The sequence below is a fragment of the Petromyzon marinus genome, chromosome 46, assembly GCF_048934315.1.
Source record: "Petromyzon marinus isolate PM22_M1 ecotype Great Lakes invasive population chromosome 46, UKy_Petmar_22M1.pri1.0, whole genome shotgun sequence".
Classification (NCBI taxonomy): domain Eukaryota; kingdom Metazoa; phylum Chordata; class Hyperoartia; order Petromyzontiformes; family Petromyzontidae; genus Petromyzon; species Petromyzon marinus.
The window spans coordinates 5593791-5618291 of record NC_133712.1 but is presented as its reverse complement, the minus strand read 5'-3'; the positions used below and the strand labels follow the sequence as shown (position 1 = coordinate 5618291).

Genomic DNA, 24501 nt, shown 5'->3' with positions numbered 1-24501 from the left:
AGGACATGCACAGGGTCGTGTGTTTGTTTCCTTGCGCGTGTGTCCTAGTTCGCTTGTGCATCTGTTCATGTGCTTGTGCTTGCAGTATCTACCATCCAGTGACGGGAAATCTCTGCCATTTCAAGAAAAGAAATTGGATCCTAACTCAAAAGTGTTTGAGGTAATACGTGATTGTTGTGTGCTAACATCTTGCTCACATCATCATCTCCATCATCATTATCTCCATTATTCCATTTCACAAACCACTTGTGCGGATGGGTGCTGAGTGAGGAATTTTAGTGGTTTGGTGATTAATGTGGTTATTTGAGTGCATGTTTGAGCAGATGAGTGGGTGAATGAATGGTTGAGTGAGTGCTTGGGTAGGTGAGAGAGTGTAGTTGAGCGCATGAGTGGTTGGATCGTTGAACGAGTACCTGAGTGGCTGAGTAAGTGAATGAGTGTTTAAGTAGTTGACTGAGTGAGTGATGAGAACCCGTTGAGTGCTATCTCATCCGTCTCTGTAGATCTGTAGTTGCTGGAAACTGATGAAAGCGCCAGAGAAACCAAAGAAAAGCTCTGCACAGCCTGCAAAAGCCAAACACGGTGAAGGCACACACACACACACCATGAACACAGAGACATGCACTAATCCAGCAGTCGCAAACACTTGCACGTGCATGTGCACACACACACACATGCAGACAAGTACAGAAGTCGAGGCGTGGCTCACACACACACACGACAAAAACAAAAATCGTATCACCTTTAACAGACTTGGGGCAAGTGCTATTAGCAAGCGTCTCTGAAGATCCAGGATTACACGAGGGGTGGGTAGTCAACACCAGGCTCGGCTGCCTTTGTTTCCCCAGCACTGATGATTACACATCGTGCCCGGTACTCATTTAAGGCTCCGTCGACCTCGGGGAGGCCCAGGACTTGATCAAATATTTGCCATTGCTGTTGATCGCAAGCGGGAATTGAAATCAGGTGACTGGGTTTGCAGTGCATTAACCAGCACACTACTGCACGCACGCGCCATGAGTGACGGATCCCCGTGTCTGCAGCTAAGAAGAAGATGAAGGTGGAGCTCCCTCAAGAGGAGCCGGTCGCCGTACCGACTGTGCGAGAGCACAATTATCTGAACCGGTCCTGGGCCTCCCCTAGTTTGACTCGGCCTCAATTGAGTACCTGGTGCGATGTTTAAAAACATTGCCGCTTGGGAGACAAAGGCGGCCGGGCGTGGTGCTGGCCACCCAACCCCTCGTGTGCCGTTTCGGCCTTCATAGGTGCTCTCTAACAGCACTTGTCCCAACAGTCTGTTAAAGCTCTACGGGGGATCTGTGTTTGTTGTCTGGGTGCGTGCCAGCATGTGTGTGTGACGTGTGTGGTCGTATAATATCGAGTTGTGATGTGCGGTTGGTTTGTTGGGTTGTGCCGTCTGTGTGCTTTCGTCCCGCTCGACCGCCTATCTGCCTCTTCTACTCTTGTTTGTCCGCCCACCGTTGAGCGGCTATTCCTGTGCGTGGCCCCGTAGCATCACTCATACCGTTCCTTCCTGGGCATCACCTGCCTCATGCAAATCTCGACACGCGAAGAGGACTTCATTATCGACACAATGATGCTGCGCGACGACCTGCACATCCTCAACGAGGCCTTCACCAACCCCAAAATTGTCAAGGTGAGAGGCACGCGTGCACGTAGACATGCATAAACAAAATAATCGAGTGAGACAGCAAAACAAGGAGAGAGACATCCCTCTCCCTCGCCGACTTTGTAGCACGACGCCTGGGTCCCTCCAGCTTGCTGCCAATGTATCATTGCACTGCCTGCACACTCGATATGAATGCCATTGGGTGAATGTTTACAACAATAAATTGCACTTGTATTGCACCTAAAGCGTAACAAACATCTCGGGGCGCAGAATTACACGGGGAGAACAGGAGGGAGCAGAATTTTTTTATTTTATTTAAAGCTTTCGTGACTGCGGGGATTCATATTCTTGGTTCTTTCGGTAAAGTCACCACGTAGAAGGGCAACAATAAAATAATACAAATATAAAACAATAAAATTATTGCTGTGGTTTTCACACCTGATGATGATTGCTTGTGTTACAGTCGAAACGTCGTGAGAATTTTATTGTTTTATATTTTTATTTTTTTATTGCTTCCCTTCTACGTGGTGGTAACTTTACCGAAAGGACCAAAGAATAGGATTGAGCAGGTCGGAGCGAGCAAGGGAAATAGAGAAAGGAAGCAATTAAGGGGGGCTGGCTGCAGCCATGCCTTGTTGACAGCGGCGGCGACGATGGTTACTAGGGACGTTGTAACCATATCTTGAGCACCGGCCACGTGAGAGGCGTGGTGCTTGACGCGGCGATGCAGTGGCGCAGTGATTGCCACGGTGACGTGGTGATTGACGCTGCGGTGTGGCGGGGGCGCAGGTTTTCCACGGAGCGGACTCGGACATTGAGTGGCTGCAACGTGACCTGGGCCTGTACGTGGTGGGCCTGTTCGACACGCACCCAGCGGCGCGCTCCCTCGGCCTCGCCAGAAACTCGCTCGCCCACCTCCTCATGCACTACTGCAGCCTGTCTACCGACAAGCAGTACCAGCTGGCTGACTGGCGCATCCGGTACGCACGCCGCACTTGCTCGAACCTCTGCATACGCGCGCGCATGCACGGGCTAACTTGTACACATGTACAAAAACAAAGGCAAAGATCCCCTGTATAGCCTCAACTAATTGTTGGGGAAAGTGCTGTGAAGGAGGGGGTGGGTGGCCAGTACCATGCACGGCCGCCTTTGTCTCCCCAGTGGTGATGTTTACACACCGCTACACCAGGTACTCATTTGAGGCTGAGTCGAGCTCGTGGAGGCCCGGGGCCGGTTCAGATAATTGTCACAGGTGTTGGCCGTGAGTAGAAATCGAACTCGTTTCACCAGGTTCATAGCACAGGGTGCTAGCCGCTACTCTACTGCTTACACATTCACACACAAGGACAAAGATCCCCCGTGTCGCCTGAATAGACTGCTGAATCTAGTTCGCCAGGGTGAGGAATTGAAGTCCCATCACTGGGTTCATAGAACAGTACATATGAAGCACTTTCAGCCCCCCCCCTCCCCACTCAAGTTATCTTAGCGAGCCCCTATTAAGGCTGGCACAATGTTTGAGAGGGTAATGTGGTTAGCATCATTCCTGACCTCCTTTGTTTCCCCAGTGCTGATGTTCATATCTTATACTAGGTACTCATTTAAGGCCCAGTCAGTCTTGGGGGAGATCCAATACTGTTTTTTATATCACTCCCAAATGATGTTAGCCTTCACCGGAAATGGAACATGGGTCAACAGATAAATGTTGCGGTACATTAACATCTGCGTCTCATACACACTCGCATGCACACACTCACACACAAACACATACACACTCACAATTGCATACACACGCACACCAACACTTGCACACATCCACGTATGCACGCACACACACAGGCCTCTCCTGCCAGACATGCTGCACTATGCGCGTGCCGACACGCACTACCTGCTGTACGTGTACGACCGCGTCCGCGCCGACCTGCTCACCAAGGCGCTGGGCCGACCCAACCTCCTGCAGCTTGTGTGGGACCAGAGCCGAACTGTGGCACTCAAGGTGAGTGGTGCGTGGGCAATGGCTGAGCCAGGATTTTCAGGTTGGGAGGGGGGGCAACCCCTCCAGCAATGAAAAAAGATAGTGTTAGTAAGTAAGGACTTGTCCCTTGGTTTTTATTTGACGTGTGTGTGGCGATGGCGCAGCCATCGATCGAGGATCGAATTCGAACAGCGTTGTGTGATCGGCATCGCGCTCGCTGAAGGTGTTTGCCTTCAGGGAAGTCGTGTCCTGTATACGCAACTGCGCACAATTCTGTGAGTCACTTAGAACTGCTTTGCCGTTACTTCTTGGCAATTATGTACTCGGACTATTGTCCTATCATCTCATCGAGTCCCTGACACGTAATATGCTACACAGTGGCAGTGGGGGTCGCAAAATGCCGATTTATTACCAATAAACCCCAATGATCCGATCTAAATTAGGGATTTCGATCGGATCATTGGGGGGGCACGTGCTACCCCACCCCCCACTGGCTCCACCAGTGAGCAAGTTACAAGCCTATCTTTGTAAGCAAATCCACCACTCTCACTCTTGATCGGGAAAGTTTTCCCACCCCTCCAAAAATATTGTTTATTCCCTTAAAAGGCCTCGAGCAATAATCAAAGAATATATTTATCTTTTTAACTAGATCAACGAAGTGATATAGTTCATGGTGTAATGTGTGTAGACTATTGTCCTATCATCTCATAGAGTCCCTGGAACGTAATAATATGCTACACAGTGGCAGTGGAGGGGGTCGCAAAATGCCAATTTATGTTCAATGTGGTGACTCGGGCCCGCCGTACCGTTTTAATGTTCATGCATCCTAATTAGTGCATTCGCGATAAAAATTCCCACTGGAAACATTGGTTACCGACTTTCAGAACTGGTAATTGATGCTGAAAACAATTACCAGTTAACTGATGATCGTTTTAACAACCCTGGTAATTACTCTTTGGTTTTTTCGGTAAAGTCACGTATAAATGAGAAATAATAAAATGACAATAGCGTACGACGTTTTGGTTGCAACACAAGCAGCCATCATCAGGTACAGAAGAGCTAAATTTACGAGAGAGATCAAACACATAACCCCAGATGTATATACAGACACCCAAGTAGGGGGGAGCTAACACAGATACAACAGGGGACACAGAGAGAGAAGCATACCAAACAAGTCTGAACCCTGGTAATTATTGCTGCCGCTATCACTACTTGCGTTGTTCCATCTACCTCTCTCTCCCTGTGTGCGTGTGTGTGTGTGTCTCAGCGCTACCACAAGCCGGTGTTCACCGAGGACTCCTACCTGGAGCTGCTGCACAAGCACAAGCAGCCACTGGATGTGCAGCAGAGCAGCGCCGCCCGGCTCCTGTACGCCTGGCGCGACCGCACGGCACGCGCCGAGGACGAGAGCACGGGGTGAGAGCGCCCGCGGCGCTGAAATAGCCGTGTACTGCACTGCATAGCATAGTGCAGCAAAGCACGGGACTTTCCGACAGCGTAGAATAACACAGCAAACAGAACAACACCACAGTGTTCAAATTTTTTATTTTTTATTTATCAGAATATTTATTTAGACTGGAGGAATTCGATGAGCTATGAACTCTTTATCACAGATGTCCAGAGTAGCGAAAAATGTATGAATATAAAGTATATAAGTATATACAAAACGATCCAAGACCGCACCAAAACAACACACATTCCCTCAATAAAATTGCACATTTAAATGGAAATATCGATACATGGGTGTTTTATAATATAGCACAGTAAAACACGGGGGTATACGACGCAGCACTTTTTAAATTACCTGATCGCGATCCTGAACCAGTTGTAGAAACTGCACATTCCAGTTCCATAGGTTAATGGTTGCGTAGTACGATTACTGTAGCTGTTGCGTTGTTGGGCTTGTACGGCCTGTGTGATTATTGTTATTGCTGCGACGTGCATAGTGCCCTGGCCTGACCGGTGTGTGTTATGCTCCTGCTGTCACAGATACGTCCTCCCAAACCACATGCTCATGAAGATCGCAGAGGAGATGCCTCGGTAAGCCGCGCACGGTGGTGGTGGGGCCGGTGGTGGCAGGGACAGTTGGGATGGTGGTGCGAGTGATACCCATGATGGTATTGACAGTGGTGGTAATATTCGCCCTCCAACAACAACGAAGGGCAGAGGAGCGATGCTCACAATAAAGAGTGGAGTGCCGGGCGGCTAAAATACAGCAAGTTGGCACAGTCGCGTGCACAGCTGGTGCATCTGCCCCAGTCATTGCAGTCAGTCAACCCATGGCACCTGGCTCTGTTCCGTGAGCTCCTGTTAGCGAGCCTTCGACACTGCACGTGGCTTCGGAGTGCACCTGGCCTGGGACAACCGCCGTGGTGATGTCACCGCCACTTATTGGCATATGGCGCCTGTTCTTGTTGTTGGTAATAGTGGTGGTGGCTGATGATTGTGCTGGTAGTAGTGAGAGTGGTAGTGATAGTGTTGATGGTGGTGCCACTCATAATGTTTTGATGTGGATGGTGATCTGGATGCTGGTGAAGATATGGATATGGTGATAGTATGATGGTGTTGATGAAGTTTGCATTGTGGTACTAGCATTGGTTAGTATGATCCTGATAATGATCAGGCTATATATACGTACGCCAGACAAGACAGGCTTTATGTACGTATGCCAGCCTGAAGACAATATACATACGTACGCCAGGATGAACAGGCTATACATAGACTAACCTGAGCTGCCTATGCGCACGTACGCCAGAATGAACAATATACGTATGTACACCAGCATGAATAGGATATATGTACGCCATCTTGAACGGATATGCTTTTGCCAGTATCAACGGCTATATGCACCCTAGTCCACGCCATTGCTGTTTGATGCAAGATAGAGAGAGAGTGCTGGCTTGTTGTAACGTTGTGCTGTTTCTGTCAGATTGTGTTGTTGCTGTGACGTGGTTTTGCCGTGATGTTGCATTGCTCTGGCATTGTGTTGTGACGTGTGTCGTTGCTCTAACATGTTGACATCGTCGTTGCCGTCGTGTCCCGTCGTTGCCGACGCAGGGAGCTGCAGGGCGTGCTCGCGTGCTGCAATCCGGTGCCGCCCCTCGTGAGACAGAACGCCATGAGCTGTGACAGCTCGTCAAGCAGGCACGCCTCGTCCCGCTCATTAAGGGGAGCGCAGAAGCGGAGGCGGCTCGATGGAGCAGCGGGGGGTTCATAATGGACGGCCAGGGTTGAGATACGGATGAAGAATAGATAGGGCAAGAGAGTCGGAGAACGAGAACAGCGACAAAAGAGAGTGGGAGACAGAGACTGAAAGTCATAGGGGGAGAGGGATAGCGAGTGGTCAGAGGCAGAATGTTCATAAATAAATATAATCAAACATTTAATATAATCTTGATTTGAAGCTTTCGTGACTGCAGGAATCCATACTCTTTGGTTCTTTCGGTAAAGTCACGTAGGTAGAAAAATATTAGATCACGACGTTTCGATCGCAACACAAGCAATCGTCATCAGGTGGGACAACCACACCAACTGCTGAAGACAGCAGTGGGACAACCACACCAACTGCTGAAGACAGCAGTTGGTGTGGTTGTCCCACCTGATGACGATTGCTTGTGTTGCGATCGAAACGTCGTGATCTATTATTGTTCTACCTACCTGACTTTACCGAAAGAACCAAAGAGTATGGATTTAATATAGGTGGTGACTGGGTGGCTCCTGGGGCCAATACTGGGTCAAACACAATGATCCGGCACTGCTTCAATAATAATTTTTTAATTTGTGACACACTGCACATTATTCGCTCACTCGAAGCGAGAGAACGACTCAGAGGCGTGAGGGGGAACCACAGACGAGCGGGAAAGGCTACCAGGCGGTGAGCCTGTGCCAAATTTCCCCCCAAGCTTTGTGGTCGTCTTTATATGAAGGTGTTATCAACCAATTAATGAGTGTTTACATATGGGAGGGAACCGGAGTTCCTGGAGAAAACCCACACATGCGAGGAGGCAACAGTCGATCCCATACAGAACGAATAGATGAAGTCAACCTTTGCTGTACCCCCTTCTAGCAGGCCATGATATGACACCTGAAAAGCAACGGGAAGGGAGTTTAACAACATTTGTGTGATCCACCCACCCTTGTTGCCTCCATAGTGCTGGGTTAAAGGACTTCGCCACCAACACCACCTGGCTAAGATCCTAGGTTTTGGATCTTGGGAGTTTCAGCCACCCGTGGTTAAACGACGTTCACAAATGTAGCGAGTTGATGGTCACAACCAGGCACAAGTGACTGCAAAAGTAATGACTCGTTGCAGTAAAGGTTGCGTTTGTTTAATAATCATTGCTGCTGTTCCCGCAGAGCGAAACGCCCATCAAGGCTCCATCAAGAACATTCATCACCCGGACAGAGGTGACCAGAGACCAAAACTCATCACACAAATGCCCTCTTTACTTGCGATTATCAACTGTACATCTCATTTTCATTATCCGGCACAGAACTCTTCATTTGTGGTTCTTTTTTTTTAATTCCACGTCCCTAAACCGTCGTGACAATGAGGAGCTCAGTTCATGTCCGTCCTTAGCGTGTGAATAATGTTCCGATTGTTGTGTAGGTTGACACCCCTGTGTGATTTTGTTGGTTCATGGCCTGACCCAGACAGTACAATCTAGATGTTTCAATCCCCCAAAGGTGAGCTTAATGGTATCATTTGTATGCCCACCCTAGTGTGGCACTGATTGTTCAATCAATTTTCTTCTGTATTTTGACAGCGATTGGAAAACCCTCTCTTCTGTCCTCATGATGGCTTATCATTGGACGACAGGCAGCCAATCACAAGGCACGGTACTGAAGGTAGCTCACACTTAGTTGTGCTGGTTATATCGGCAAAGCTCATGATATGGATTATATATTTTTTTTCGTGACAGTTGATGAGAACACCTAGCCTGTCACGAGTAGATTTCATTATATTGACATGAAAAAAATACTGTGCTGTTTTTGAATATCACACTCATAATTTGAGTAGTAATCATACAAATAATTGCCATGTTCTGTGTACAAATTAAACGTAATTTAGTGAAATAAATAACAAGTAATGTCCTGACTGCATTTACAGTGGGGCACAAGCAAAAATAACAAAATACTTTTCAGTAACATTGTCCTAAAAGTAAAACTTACATAATAGGTGATGTTTTAAGCAATGACCCTTCTTTGGCTGCTGCGTGTATGTGCGTATTATTTATTTCACTTTGTGTCTATGTCTGTGTTCAATTGCGTGCATTTCCATTCATATGTGTGTATTCATTCCTGTGTCTCTGTTAACGTGTCTTTATTTGCCTGTCTGCATGCGTATGTCTTGTGTGTCAGCGGTTGCAACAGGTGTGTGGCCCTGTATATTATTGCGCGTGTGTGGGTGTGTGTCTTCACGTGTGTATTGTTCAGTCTGTATCTCTGTGCATCTTCTGTGCTAGCGAGCGTATGTCTGTATGTCACTAGAGAACGGTTGTGCAGTGGTAGTGCGTAGTGGCACGTTCCTGATGGCCTAAGTTCCATTCCCGGTCACGACGAACAGCAGTAGTTTAGTTGGTTAGCGTGCTGCACTATTAACCTGGCGACCCAAGTTCGATTGCTGCTTATGGCCAACACTGGTGACGAATATCTAAAACGGTCCTGGGGCTCCCTTAGATTAATTCAGCCTTAAATGAGTACTCAGTGCATGTAAAGCATCAGCACTGGGGAGACAAAGGTGGCTGGGTGTAGTTTTGGTCCTCCCATCCCCTTCGTGTTCCGTGCTGACCTTCGTAGATGCTCGCTAACAGCACTTGCCCTAAAAGTCTTTTCAAGGCTATATTGAGGATCTTTGACTTTTGTCTTTGTGTGGTGCAGTGGAGGGAGCACGGAGGGCGGTGCCTGCCATGCGCCCGGTCCTCACCCTGTTTGACGTGAGCCCAACATCGTCACACGACCACAACCAACCCATGTCTCATTTCCCACACCGCTGGCGAAAGCACTGTGTGTGTGATCTCGTGTGCTGTAGCTTTCTGTACCGTGCTGTGTTTGCTGTGTTAGCCATCATGTGCTGGGGCGTTCTGTGCGTTCTCTTGTGTGCTGTCGCATTCTGAGCTGTGCTGAAATTGCTGTCATGTTGCTGTAGTGCGCTGCGATGTGCTGTAGCGCTCTGCGCTCTGCTTGCGGTGTGCAGGACAGCGAAGAGCAGCAGAACGAGGCTCGCACTGCTCAGAGCTCCACGTCCCAGATGAAGGCAGCGCGTGTCCTGCAGACGTTCGTCAACCCCTTTGGCATGGTGAGACATGGGGAGACAGGGACATGTGGAGGCACAGGGGTAGTTGAGTGGCATGGAGATGCATGGACTTTGAGACACGGGAATTACAAGGACACCAAGACAATGCAGTGATACAAGCGACTTAGGGACGTGGGGAACACACAGGAGGCATGGTAAATGAGAGACAGATAGGAGGCATAGAGACACAATATTAGCACAGGGTCACACGTGACACGGGGTCACTTAGGATTTGGATAAAACGGTCTTCCTTGACGCAGAAATCCTGGAAACACGAAGACGTGGGGACTCGAGGAAGTGGTTGAAAATAAAAAGTTCGCTTGTGCATCTGTTCATGTGCTTGTGCTTGCAGTATCTACCATCCAGTGACGGGAAATCTCTGCCATTTCAAGAAAAGAAATTGGATCCTAACTCAAAAGTGTTTGAGGTAACACGTGATTGTTGTGTGCTAACATCTTGCTCACATCATCATCTCCATCATCATTTTCTCCATCATTCCATTTCACAAACCACTTGTGCACACGTGCGGATGGGTTCTGAGTGAGGAATTTTAGTGGTTTGGTGATTAATGTGGTTATTTGAGTGCATGTTTGAGCAGATGAGTGGGTGAATGAATGGTTGAGTGAGTGCGTGGGTAGGTGAGAGAGTGTAGTTGAGCGCATGATTGGTTGGATCGTTGAACGAGTACCTGAGTGGCTGAGTAAGTGAATGAGTGTTTAAGTAGTTGACTGAGTGAGTGATGAGAACCCGTTGAGTGCTATCTCATCCGTCTCTGTAGATCTGTAGTCGCTGGAAACTGATGAAAGCGCTAGAGAAACCAAAGAAGAGCTCTGCACAGCCTGCAAAAGCCAAACACGGTGAAGGCACACACACACATCATGAACACAGAGACATGCACGAATCCAGCAGTCGCAAACACTTGCACGTGCATGTGCACACACACACATGCAGACATGTACAGAAGTCGAGGCGTTGCTCACACACACATACGACAAAAACAAAAATCGTATCACCTTTAACAGACTTGGGGCAAGTGCTGTTAGCAAGCATCTCTGAAGATCCAGGATTACACGAGGGGTGGGTAGTCAACACCAGGCTCGGCTGCCTTTGTTTCCCCAGCACTGATGATTACACATCGTGCCCGGTACTCATTTAAGACTCCGTCGACCTCGGGGAGGCCCAGGACTTGATCAAATATTTGCCATTGCTGTTGATCGCAAGCGGGAATTGAAATCAGTTCACTGGGTTTGCAGTGCATTAACCAGCACACTACTGCACGCACTCGCCATGAGTGACGGATCCCCGTGTCTGCAGCGGAGAAGAAGATGAAGGTGGAGCGCCCTCAAGAGGAGCCGGTCGCCGTACCGACTGTGCGAGAGCACAATTTTCTGAACCGGTCCTGGCCCTCCCCGAGTTTGACTCGGCCTCAATTGAGTACCTGGTGCGATGTTTAAAAACATTGCCGCTTGGGAGACAAAGGCGGCCGGGCGTGGTGCTGGCCACCCAACCCCTCGTGTGCCGTTTCGGCCTTCATAGGTGCTCTCTAACAGCACTTGTCCCAACAGTCTGTTAAAGCTCTATGGGGGATCTGTGTTTGCTTTCGTCCCTCTCGACCGCCTATCTGCCTCTTCTACTCTTGTTTGTCCGCCCACCGTTGAGCGGCTATTCCTGTGCGTGGCCCCGTAGCATCACCCATACCGTTCCTTCCTGGGCATCACCTGCCTCATGCAAATCTCGACGCGCGAAGAGGACTTCATTATCGACACACTGATGCTGCGCGACGACCTGTACATCCTCAACGAGGCCTTCACCAACCCCAACATTGTCAAGATGAGAGGCACGCGTGCACGTAGACATGCATAAACAAAATAATCGAGTGAGACAGCAAAACAAGGAGAGAGACATCCCTCTCCCTCGCCGACTTTGTAGCACGACGCCTGGGTCCCTCCAGCTTCCTGCCAATGTATCATTGCACTGCCTGCACACTCGATATGAATGCCATTGGGTGAATGTTTACAACAATAAATTGCACTTGTATTGCACCTAAAGCGTAACAAACATCTCGGGGCGCAGAATTACACGGGGAGAACAGGGGGGAGCAGAATTTTTATTTATTTAAAGCTTTCGTGACTGCAGGGATTGATATTCTTGGTTCTTTTGGTAAAGTCACGTAGAAGGGCAACAATAAAATATAAAAAATATAAAACAATAAAATTCTTTCTGTGGTTTTCACACCTGATGATGATTGCTTGTGTTGCAGTCGAAACGTCGTGAGAATTGTATTGTTTTATATATTTTTATTATTTTATTGCTTCCCTTCTACGTGGTGGTGACTTTCCCGAAAGGACCAAAGAATAGGAGGGAGCAGGTCGGACCGAGCAAGGGAAATAGAGAAAGGAAGCAATTAAGGGGGGCTGGCTGCAGCCATGCCTTGTTGACAGCGGCGGCGGCGACGATGGTTACTAGGGACGTTGTAACCATATCTTGAGCACCGGCCACGTGAGAGGCGTGGTGCTTGACGCGGCGACGCAGTGGCGCAGTGATTGCCACGGTGACGTGGTGATTGACGCTGCGGTGTGGCGGGGGCGCAGGTTTTCCACGGAGCGGACTCGGACATTGAGTGGCTGCAACGTGACCTGGGCCTGTACGTGGTGGGCCTGTTCGACACGCACCCAGCGGCGCGCTCCCTCGGCCTCGCCAGAAACTCGCTCGCCCACCTCCTCATGCACTACTGCAGCCTGTCTACCGACAAGCAGTACCAGCTGGCTGACTGGCGCATCCGGTACGCACGCCGCACTTGCTCGAACCTCTGCATACGCGCGCGCATGCACGGGCTAACTTGTACACACGTACACAAACAAAGGCAAAGATCCCCTGTATAGCCTCAACTAATTGTTGGGGAAAGTGCTATTAACAGACACCTGTGAAGGCCAGCACGACACAGGAGGGGGTGGGTGGCCAGTACCATGCACGGCCGCCTTTGTCTCCCCAGTGGTTATGTTTACACACCGCTACACCAGGTACTCATTTGAGGCTGAGTCGAGCTAGTGGAGGGCCGGGACCGGTTCAGATAATTGTCACAGGTGTTGGCCGTGAGTAGAAATCGAACTCGTTTCACCAGGTTCATAGCACAGGGTGCTAGCCGCTACTCTACTGCTTACACATTCACACACAAGGACAAAGATCCCCCGTGTCGCCTGAATAGACTGCTGAATCTAGTTGGCCAGGGTGAGGAATTGAAGTCCCATCACTGGGTTCGTAGAACAGTACATATGAAGCACTTTCACCCCCCCCTCCCCACTCAAGTTATCTTAGCGAGCCCCTATTAAGGCTGGCACAATGTTTGAGAGGGTAATGTGGTTAGCATCATGCCTGACCTCCTTTGCTTCCCCAGTGCTGATGTTCATATCTTATACTAGGTACTCATTTAAGGCCCAGTCAGTCTTGGGGGAGGTCCAATACTGGTTTTTATATCACTCCCAAATGATGTTATCCTTCACCGGAAATGAAACATGGGTCAACAGATAAATGTTGCGGTACATTAACATCTGCGTCTCATACACACTCGCATGCACACACTCACACACAAACACATACACACTCACAATTGCATACACACGCACACCAACACTTGCACACATCCACGTATGCACGCACACACACAGGCCTCTCCTGCCAGACATGCTGCACTATGCGCGTGCCGACACGCACTACCTGCTGTACGTGTACGACCGCGTCCGCGCCGACCTGCTCACCAAGGCGCTGGGCCGACCCAACCTCCTGCAGCTTGTGTGGGACCAGAGCCGAACTGTGGCACTCAAGGTGAGTGGTGGGCAATGGCTGAGCCAGGATTTTCAGGTGGGGAGGGGGGCAACCCCTCCAGCAATGAAAAAAGGTAGTGTTAGTAAGTAAGGACTTGTCCCTTGGTTTTTATTTGACGCGTGTGCGGCGATGGCGCAGCCATCGATCGAGGATCGAATTCGAACCGCGTTGTGTGGTCGGCATCGCGACTGCGCACAATTCTGCGAGTCGCTGAAACTGCTTAGCCATTACTTATTACCAATTATGGACTCAGACTATTGTCCTATCATCTCATAGAGTCCCTGGCACGTAATAATATGCTACAAAGTGGCAGTGAGGGTCGCAAAATGCCGATTTATTACCAATAAACCCCAATGATCCGATCTAAATTAGGGATTTCGATCGGATCATTGGGGGGGCACGTGCCACCCCACCCCCCACTGGCTCCGCCAGTCAGCAACTTACAAGCCTATCTTTGTAAGCAAATCCACCACTCTCACTCTCGATCGGGACAGTTGCCCACCCTTCCAAAAATATTGTTTATTCTGTTACAAGGCCTCGAGCAATAAACAAAGAATATATTTATCTTTTTAACTAGATAAACGAAGTGATATAGTTCATGGTGTAATGTGTGTAGACTATTGTACTATCATCTCATAGAGTCCCTGGAACGTAATAATATGCTACACAGTGGCAGTGGAGGGGGTCGCAAAATGCCGATTTATGTTCAATGTGGTGACTCGGGCCTGCCGTACCGTTTTAATGTTCATGCATCCTAATTAGTGCATTCGCGATAAAAATTCCCACTGGAAACATTGGTTACCGACTTTCAGAACTGGTAATTGATGCTGAAAACAATTACCAGTTAACCGATGATCATTTTAACAACCCTGGTAATTATTGCTGCCGCTGTCACTACTTGCATGGTTCCATCTCCCTCTCTCTCCCTGTGTGCGTCTGTGTGTGTGTCTCAGCGCTACCACAAGCCGGTGTTCACCGAGGACTCCTACCTGGAGCTGCTGCACAAGCACAAACAGCCACTGGATGTGCAGCAGAGCAGCGCCGCCCGGCTCCTGTACGCCTGGCGTGACCGCACGGCACGCGCCGAGGACGAGAGCACGGGGTGAGAGCGCACGCGGCGCTGAAATAGCCGTGTACTGCACTGCATAGCATAGTGCAGCAAAGCACGGGACTTTCCGACAGCGTATAATAACACAGCAAACAGAACAACACCACAGCGTTCAAAATCTTTATCTTGATTTATCAGAATATTTATTTAGACTGGAGGAATCCGATGAGCTATGAACTCTTTATCACAGATGTCCAGAGTAGCGAAAAATGTATGAATATAAAGTATATAAGTACAAATTGCATAATTACATGAATTACTGTAGATTTTTTAACACTCAATGCACTCTAGGGCAAGGCAGCAAAACAACAACAAAAACGATCCAAGACCGCACCAAAACAACACAGTCCCTCAATAAAATTCCACATTAAAATGGAAATATCGATACACGGGTGTTTTATAATATAGCACAGTAAAACACTGGGGTGTACGACGCAGCACTTTTTAATTTACCTGATCGCGATCCTGAACCAGTTGTAGAAACTGCACATTCCAGTGCCGTAGGTTAATGGTTGCGTAGTACGATTACTGTAGCTGTTGCGTTGTTGGGCTTGTTCGGCCTGTGCGATTATTGTTATTGCTGTGACGTGCATAGTGCCCTGGCCTGACCGGTGTGTGTTGTGCTCCTGCTGTCACAGATACGTCCTCCCAAACCACATGCTCATGAAGATCGCAGAGGAGATGCCTCGGTAAGCCGCGCACGGTGGTGGTGGGGCCGGTGGTGGCAGGGACAGTTGGGATGGTGGTGCGAGTGATACCCATGATGGTATTGACAGTGGTGGTAATATTCGCCCTACAACAACAACGAAGGGCAGAGGAGCGATGCTCACAATAAAGAGCGGAGTGCCGGGCGGCTAAAATGCAGCAAGTTGGCACAGTCGCGTGCACAGCTGGTGCATCTGCCCCAGTCATTGCAGTCAGTCAACCCATGGCACCTGGCTCTGTTCCGTGAGCTCCTGTTAGCGAGCCTTCAACACTGCACGTGGCTTCGGAGTGCACCTGGCCTGGGACAACCGCCGTGGTGATGTCACCGCCACTTAGTGGCATATGGCGCCTGTTCTTGTTGTTGGTAATAGTGGTGGTGGCTGATGATTGTGCTGGTAGTAGTGAGAGTGGTAGTGATAGTGTTGATGGTGGTGCCACTCATAATGTTTTGATGTGGATGGTGATCTGGATGCTGGTGATGATATGGATATGGTGATAGTATGATGGTGATGATGAAGTTTGCATTGTGGTACTAGCATTGGTTAGTATGATCCTGATAATGACCAGGCTATATATACACACGCCAGACAAGACAGGCTTTACGTACGTATGCCAGCCTGAACACAATATACATACGTACGCCAGGATGAATAGGCTATACATACATAGACTAACCTCAGCTGCCTATACGCACGTACGCCAGAATGAACAATATACGTATGTACACCAGCATGAATAGGATATATGTACGCCATCTTGAACGGATATGCTTTTGCCAGTATCAACGGTTATATGCACCCTAGTCCACGCCATTGCTGTTTGATGCAAGACAGAGGGACTGCTGGCTTGTTGTAACGTTGTGCTGTTTCGGTGAGATTGTGTTGTTGCTGTGACGTGGTTTTGCCGTGATGTTGCATTGCTCTGGCGTTGTGTTGTGACGTGTGTCGCTGCTCTAACATGTTGACATCGTCGTTGCCGACACAGGGAGCTGCAGGGCGTGCTCGCGTGCTGCAATCCGGTGCCGCCCCTCGTGATGCAGAACGCCAATGAGCTGTGGCAGCTCGTCAAGCAGGCACGCCTCGTCCCGCTCATCAAGGTGAGCGCAGAAGCGGAGGCGGCTCGGTGGAGCAGCGGGGGGTTCATAATGGACGGCCAGGGTTGAGATACGGATGAAGGATAGATAGGGTAAGAGAGTTGGAGAACGAGAACAGAGACAAAAGAGAGTGGGAGACAGAGACTGAAAGTCATAGGGGGAGAGGGATAGCGAGTGGTCAGAGACAGAATGTGCATAAATTAATATAATAAAACATTTAATATCATCTTGATTTGAAGCTTTCGTGACTGCAGGAATCCATACTCTTTGGTTCTTTCGGTAAAGTCACGTAGGTAGAAAAATAATAGATCACAACGTTTCGATCCAACACAAGCAATCGTCATCAGGTGGGACAACCACACCAACTGCTGAAGACAGCAGTGGGACAACCACACCAACTGCTGAAGACAGCAGTTGGTGTGGTTGTCCCACCTGATGACGATTGCTTGTGTTGCGATCGAAACGTCGTAATCTATTGTTTTCCTACCTACCTGACTTTACCGAAAGAACCAAAGAGTATGGATTTAATAAAGGTGGTGACTGGGTGGCTCCTGGGGCCAATACTGGGTCAAACACAATGATCCGGCACTGCTTCAATAATAATTTTTTAACTTGTGACACACTGGACATTATTCGCTCACTCGAAGCGAGAGAACTACTCACAGGCTCACCAGGTGGTGAGCCTGTGAGTAGTATTTGGCACAGGCTCACCACCTGGTGAGCCTGTGCCAAATTTCCCCCCAAGCTTTGTGGTCGTCTATATATGAAGGTGTTATCAACCAATGAATGAGTGTTTACATATGGGAGGGAACCGGGGTTCCTGGAGAAAACCCACGCATGCGAGGAGGCAACAGTCGATCCCATACAGAACGAACAGATGAAGTCAACCTTTGCTGTACCCCCTTCTGGCAGACCATGCTATCACACCTGAAAAGCAACGGGAAGGGAGTTTAACAACATTTGTGTGATCCACCCACCCTTATTGCCTCCATAGTGCTGGGTTACAGGACTTCACCACCAACACCACCCGGCTAAGATCCTAGGTTTTGAATCTTGGGAGTTTCAGCCACCCGTGGTTAAACGACGTTCACAAATGTAGCGAGTTGATGGTCACAATCAGGCACAAGTGACTGCAAAAGTAATGACTCGTTGCAGTAAAGGTTGCGTTTGTTTAATAATCATTGCTGCTGTTCCCGCAGAGTGAAACGCCCATCAAGGCTCCATCGAGAACATTCATCACCCGGACAGAGGTGACCAGAGACCAAAACTCATCACACAAATGCCCTCTTTACTTGCGATTATCAACTCTACATCTCATTTTCTCATCCGGCACAGAACTCTCATTTGTGGGTCTTTTTTTAATTCCACGTCCCCAAACCGTCGTGACAATGAGTAGCTCAGTTCATGTCCGTCCTTAGAGTGTGAATAATGTTCCGATTGTTGTGTAGGTTGACACCCCTGTGTGATTTTGTTGGTTCATGGCCTGACCCTGACAGTACAATCTAGATGTTTCAATCCCCCAAAGGTGACATTAATGGTATCATTTGTATGCCCACCCTAGTGTGGCACTGATTGTTCAATCAATTTTCTTCTGTGTTTGACAGCGATTGGAAAACCCTCTCTTCTGTCCTCACGATGGCTTATCATTGGACGACAGGCAGCCAATCACAAGGCACGGTACTGAGGGTAGCTCACACTTAGTTGTGCTGGTTATATTGGCAATGCTCATGATATGGATTATTTTTTTTTATTCGTGACAGTTGATGAGTACACCTAGCCTGTCACGAGTAGATTTCATTTTATTGACATGAAAAAATACTGTGCTGTTTTTTAATATCACACTCATAATTTGAGTAGTAATCATACAAATAATTGCCATTCTCTGTGTACAAATTAAACATAATTTATTGAAATAAATAACAAATAATGTCCTGACTGCATTTACAGTGGGGCACAAGCAAAAATAACAAAATACTTTTCAGTAACATTGTCCTAAAAGTAAAACTTACATAATAGGTGATGTTTTAAGCAATGACCCTTCTTTGGCTGCTGCGTGTATGTGCATATTATTTATTTCGCTATCTTTGTGTCTGTGTTCAATTGCGTGCATTTTCATTCACATGTGTGTGTATCCATTCCTGTGTCTCTGTTAACATGTCTTTATTTGCCTGTCTGCATGCGTATGTCTTGTGTGTCAGCGGTTGCAACAGGTGTGTGGCCCTGCATATTATTGCATGTGTGTGGGTGTGTGTGTTCACGTGTGTATTCTTCAGTCTGTATCTCTGTGCATCTTCTGTGCTAGCGTATGTCTGTATGTCACTAGAGAGCGGTTGTGCAGTGGTAGTGTGTAGTGGCACGATCCTGACGGCCTAAGTTCCATTCCCGGTCACGACGAACAGCAGTAGTTTAGCTGGTTAGCGTGCTGCACTATTAACCTGGCGACCCAAGTTCGATTGCTGCTTATGGCCAACACCGGTGACGAATATCTAAACCGGTCCTGGGGCTCCCTTAGATTAATTCAGCCTTAAATGAGTACTCAGTGCGTGTAAAGCATCAGCACTGGGGAGACAAAGGTGGCTGGGTGTAGTGTTGGTCCTCCCATCCCCTTCGTGTTCCGTGCTGACCTTCGTAGATGCTCGCTAACAGCACTTGCACTAAAAGTCTTTTCAAGGCTATATTGAGGATCTTTGACTTTTTTCTTTGTGTGGTGCAGTGGAGGGAGCACGGAGGGCGGTGCCTGCCACGCGCCCGGTCCTCACCCTGTTTGACGTGAGCCCAACATCCTCACACGACCACAACCAACCCATGTCTCATCTCCCACACTGCTGGCGAAAGCACTGTGTGTGTGATCTCGTGTGCTGTAGCTTTCTGTACCGTGCTGTGTTTGTTGTGTTAGCCATCATGTGCTGGAGCGTTCTGTGTGTTCTCTTGTGTGCTGTCGCATTCTGAGCTGTGCTGAAATTGCTGTCATGTTGCTGTAGTGCGCTGCGATGTGCTGTAGCGCTCTGCGCTCTGCTGTGGTGTGCAGGACAGCGAAGAGCAGCAGAACGAGGCTCGCACTGCTCAGAGCTCCACGTCCCAGATGAAGGCAGCGCGTGTCCTGCAGACGTTCGTCAACCCCTTTGGCATGGTGAGACATGGGGAGACAGGGACATGTGGAGGCACAGGGGTAGTTGAGTGCCAAGGAGATACATGGACTTTGAGACACGGGAATTTCAAGGACACCAAGACAATGCAGCGATACAAGCGACTTAGGGACGTGGGGAACACACAGGAGGCATGGTAAATGAGAGACAGATAGGAGGCATAGAGACACAATATTAGCACAGGGTCACACGTAACACGGGGTCACTTAGGATTTGGATAAAACGGTCTTCATTGACACCAAATCCTGGAAACATGAAGACGTGGGGACTTGAAGTGGTTGAAAATAAAAAGTTCGCTTGTGAAAATAAAAAGTTCGCTTGTGCTTGTGCTTGCAGTATCTACCATCCAGTGACGGGAAATCTCTGCCATTTCAAGAAAAGAAATTGGATCCTAACTCAAAAGTGTTTGAGGTAACACGTGATTGTTGTGTGCTAACATCTTGCTCACATCTCCATCATCATCATTATCTCCATCATTCCATTTCACAAACCACTTGTGCGGATGGGTGCTGAGTGAGGAATTTTAGTGGTTTGGTGATTAATGTGGTTATTTGAGTGCATGTTTGAGCAGATGAGTGGGTGAATGAATGGTTGAGTGAGTGCTTGGGTAGGTGAGAGAGTGTAGTTGAGCGCATGAGTGGTTGGATCGTTGAACGAGTACCTGAGTGGCTGAGTAAGTGAATGAGTGTTTAAGTAGTTGACTGAGTGAGTGATGAGAACCCGTTGAGTGCTATCTCATCCGTCTCTGTAGATCTGTAGTCGCTGGAAACTGATGAAAGCGCCAGAGAAACCAAAGAAGAGCTCTGCACAGCCTGCAAAAGCCAAACACGGTGAAGGCACACACACACCATGAACACAGAGACATGCACTAATCCAGCAGTCGCAAACACTTGCACGTGCATGTGCACACACACACACACATGCAAACACGTACAGAAGTCGAGGCGTTGCTCACACACACACGACAAAAACAAAAATCGTATCACCTTTAACAGACTTGGGGCAAGTGCTGTTAGCAAGTGTCTCTGAAGATCCAGGATTACACGAGGGGTGGGTAGTCAACACCAGGCTCGGCTGCCTTTGTTTCCCCAGCACTGATGATTACACATCGTGCCCGGTTCTCATTTAAGGCTCCGTCGACCTCGGGGAGGCCCAGGACTTGATCAAATATTTGCCATTGCTGTTGATCGCAAGCGGGAATTGAAATCAGGTGACTGGGTTTGCAGTGCATTAACCAGCACACTACTGCACGCACGCGCCATGAGTGACGGATCCCCGTGTCTGCAGCGGAGAAGAAGATGAAGGTGGAGCGCCCTCAAGAGGAGCCGGTCGCCGTACCGACTGTGCGAGAGCACAATTATCTGAACCGGTCCTGGGCCTCCCCTAGTTTGACTCGGCCTCAATTGAGTACCTGGTGCGATGTTTAAAAACATTGCCGCTTGGGAGACAAAGGCGGCCGGGCGTGGTGCTGGCCACCCAACCCCTCGTGTGCCGTTTCGGCCTTCATAGGTGCTCTCTAACAGCACTTGTCCCAACAGTCTGTTAAAGCTCTACGGGGGATCTGTGTTTGTTGTCTGGGTGCGTGCCAGCATGTGTGTGTGACGTGTGTGGTCGTATAATATCGAGTTGTGATGTGCGGTTGGTTTGTTGGGTTGTGCCGTCTGTGTGCTTTCGTCCCGCTCGACCGCCTATCTGCCTCTTCTACTCTTGTTTGTCCGCCCACCGTTGAGCGGCTATTCCTGTGCGTGGCCCCGTAGCATCACTCATACCGTTCCTTCCTGGGCATCACCTGCCTCATGCAAATCTCGACGCGCAAAGAGGACTTCATTATCGACACACTGATGCTGCGCGACGACCTGCACATCCTCAACGAGGCCTTCACCAACCCCAACATTGTCAAGGTGAGAGGCACGCGTGCACGTAGACATGCATAAACAAAATAATCGAGTGAGACAGCAAAACAAGGAGAGAGACATCCCTCTCCCTCGCCGACTTTGTAGCACGACGCCTGGGTCCCTCCAGCTTGCTGCCAATGTATCATTGCACTGCCTGCACACTCGATATGAATGCCATTGGGTGAATGTTTACAACAATAAATTGCACTTGTTTTGCACCTAAAGCGTAACAAACATCTCGGGGCGCAGAATTACACGGGGAGAACAGGAGGGAGCAGAATTTTTATTTTTATTTAAAGCTTTCGTGACTGCAGGGATTGATATTCTTGGTTCTTTCGGTAAAGTCACGTAGAAGGGCAACAATAAAATAATAAAAATATAAAACAATAAATTTCTTGCTGTGGTTTTCACACCTGATGATGATTGCTTGTGTTGCAGTCGAAACGCCGACTGTGCGAGAGCACAATTATCTGAACCGGTCCTGGGCCTCCCCTAGTTTGACTCGACCTCAATTGAGTACCTGGTGCGATGTTTAAAAACATTGCCGCTTGGGAGACAAAGGCGGTCGGGCGTGGTGCTGGCCACCCAACCCCTCGTGTGCCGTTTCGGCCTTCATAGGTGCTCTCTAACAGCACTTGCCCCAACAGTCTGTTAAAGCTCTACGGGGGATCTGTGTTTGTTGTCTGGGTGCGTGCCAGCATGTGTGTGTGGCGTGTGTGGTCGTATAATATCGAGTTGTGATGTGCGGTTGGTTTGTTGGGTTGTGCCGTCTGTGTGCTTTCGTCCCGCTCGACCGCCTATCTGCCTCTTCTACTCTTGTTTGTCCGCCCACCGTTGAGCGGCTATTCCTGTGCGTGGCCCCGTAGCATCACTCATACCGTTCCTTCCTGGGCATCACCTGCCTCATGCAAATCTCGACGCGCAAAGAGGACTTCATTATCGACACACTGATGCTGCGCGACGACCTGCACATCCTCAACGAGGCCTTCACCAACCCCAACAAAATTGTCAAGGTGAGAGGCACGCGTGCACGTAGACATGCATAAACAAAATAATCGAGTGAGACAGCAAAACAAGGAGAGAGACATCCCTCTCCCTCGCCGACTTTGTAGCACGACGCCTGGGTCCCTCCAGCTTGCTGCCAATGTATCATTGCACTGCCTGCACACTCGATATGAATGCCATTGGGTGAATGTTTACAACAAAAAATTGCACTTGTATTGCACCTAAAGCGTAACAAACATCTCGGGGCGCAGAATTACACGGGGAGAACAGGAGGGAGCAGAATTTTTATTTTTATTTAAAGCTTTCGTGACTGCAGGGATTGATATTCTTGGTTCTTTCGGTAAAGTCACGTAGAAGGGCAACAATAAAATAATAAAAATATAAAACAATAAATTTCTTGCTGTGGTTTTCACACCTGATGATGATTGCTTGTGTTGCAGTCGAAACGTCGTGATAATTTAATTGTTTTATATTTTTATTATTTTATTGCTTCCCTTCTACGTGGTGGTGACTTTACCGAAAGGACCAAAGAATAGGAGGGAGCAGGTCGGAGCGAGCAAGGGAAATAGAGAAAGGAAGCAATTAAGGGGGGCTGGCTGCAGCCATGCCTTGTTGACAGCGGCGGCGACGATGGTTACTAGGGACGTTGTAACCAAATCTTGAGCACCGGCCACGTGAGAGGCGTGGTGCTTGACGCGGCGACGCAGTGGCGCAGTGATTGCCACGGTGACGTGGTGATTGACGCTGCGGTGTGGCGGGGGCGCAGGTTTTCCACGGAGCGGACTCGGACATTGAGTGGCTGCAACGTGACCTGGGCCTGTACGTGGTGGGCCTGTTCGACACGCACCCAGCGGCGCGCTCCCTCGGCCTCGCCAGAAACTCGCTCGCCCACCTCCTCATGCACTACTGCAGCCTGTCTACCGACAAGCAGTACCAGCTGGCTGACTGGCGCATCCGGTACGCACGCCACACTTGCTCGAACCTCTGCATACGCGCGCGCATGCACGGGCTAACTTGTACACACGTACAAAAACAAAGGCAAAGATCCCCTGTATAGCCTCAACTAATTGTTGGGGAAAGTGCTGTGAAGGAGGGGGTGGGTGGCCAGTACCATGCACGGCCGCCTTTGTCTCCCCAGTGGTGATGTTTACACACCGCTACACCAGGTACTCATTTGAGGCTGAGTCGAGCTAGTGGAGGGCCGGGACCGGTTCAGTTAATTGTCACAGGTGTTGGTCGTGAGTAGAAATCGAACTCGTTTCACCAGGTTCATAGCACAGGGTGCTAGCCGCTACTCTACTGCTTACACATTCACACACAAGGACAAAGATCCCCCGTGTCGCCTGAATAGACTGCTGAATCTAGTTTGCCAGGGTGAGGAATTGAAGTCCCATCACTGGGTTCATAGAACAGTACATATGAAGCACTTTCACCCCTCCCCACTCAAGTTATCTTAGCGAGCCCCTATTAAGGCTGGCACAATGTTTGAGAGGGTAATGTGGTTAGCATCATGCCTGACCTCCTTTGTTTCCCCAGTGGTGATGTTCATATCTTATACTAGGTGCTCATTTAAGGCCGAGGTCCAATACTGGTTTTTATATCACTCCCAAATGATGTTAGCCTTCACCGGAAATGAAACATGGGTCAACAGATAAATGTTGCGGTACATTAACATCTGCGTCTCATACACACTCGCATGCACACACTCACACACAAACACATACACACTCACAATTGCATACACACGCACACCAACACTTGCACACATCCACGTATGCACGCACACACACAGGCCTCTCCTGCCAGACATGCTGCACTATGCGCGTGCTG

The 24501-nt window shown here is 49.0% G+C and overlaps 1 long non-coding RNA gene across 1 annotated transcript; it reads left to right on the top strand.

Moving 5' to 3' along the window:
- Positions 1-6045: 6045 nt before the first annotated feature.
- Positions 6046-9672, top strand: LOC142930982 (uncharacterized). The gene is made up of 4 exons (XR_012946977.1): positions 6046-6746; positions 7959-8009; positions 8369-8450; positions 9483-9672. It is a non-coding gene; the product is annotated as an uncharacterized LOC142930982 (long non-coding RNA).
- The last annotated feature ends 14829 nt before the right edge of the window (positions 9673-24501 follow it).